Source organism: Chrysochloris asiatica, unplaced genomic scaffold (genome assembly GCF_000296735.1).
Source record: "Chrysochloris asiatica unplaced genomic scaffold, ChrAsi1.0 scaffold00019, whole genome shotgun sequence".
In the NCBI taxonomy this organism is placed as follows: domain Eukaryota; kingdom Metazoa; phylum Chordata; class Mammalia; order Afrosoricida; family Chrysochloridae; genus Chrysochloris; species Chrysochloris asiatica.
The window spans coordinates 711,655-712,623 of NW_006408537.1; positions in this window are offsets into that span (position 1 = coordinate 711,655).

Consider the following 969-nt stretch of genomic DNA (forward strand, 5'->3'; position numbering starts at 1 on the left):
AATTATTAATAGCATTGTAAAACATTGTGCTTAGGTGTTTAGCTCTGTATATGTGAAGTTTATATCCATTAGATTTATTGTTTTAAACAAAAACTACTTCAGGTATTTTAAGCAGTAAGGTATTAAATAGAGAGCATTTACACATTTTTGAAATTGTCAGAAGGGCAAGAAAGCAAGCCATATACTGGACCTCCAGGAAAGCCTCTAAGAACAAGACTACTCAAGTGGCCTGTCTGGAGAGCTGCTACCTATGCTGCATACACCAAAGGACTTTAAAAGTCTGCCAATGGCAAAAGAAGCCAAGAACTTAATGAGATCTAAGGTTCAGGAACCTACTGTCAGCACTCTTACCTTCACTGTGATTAATACATCTAAAAGTTTCTGATCATTGGGAAACAGCCTGTATGTGACTACTCCAACTCCTTATGAACATTGATTAAGCTGGAAACTAGCCACTGGCCTCTCAATAGCCTAATTTTTTAGCATGGCACATGCTGAAAATCACAAGAACGTGATTTCTAGTCTACTTCTGGCTTTCGCAATTTCAGGTGGAAGCAAATGTGGAAATCGAATGTGCTTCTTTAGTTGCGAAGACAAGTTTTTAACTTGCAGCTTCTGCAGTAAGATAAAGTAAAAGAAAAGAAAGTGGGAAGAAGTGATAAGTATGAATAGATCATATCCTGAACAGGAATTAAATGAGATAGTAGATTTTTTTAGGAGCCACTCAATACACTTTCATAATAATTATTATTTCATTTCCTGGTCCATGCAATCAAAGTTATGAAATAATTGCTCTACCATTATCAGTCATAAATCTGGTATTTTCTGATACCAGATGCCAAGATTGTGCAATTAAAATGCATCACAATTCCATTGAGGAAGTATATAATGTTTCCTAAATATGAGAGTAAAGGAGCTCTGGTAACGTAGTGGTTACGAGTCGGGCTGCGAACCTTAAGGTCAGCGGTT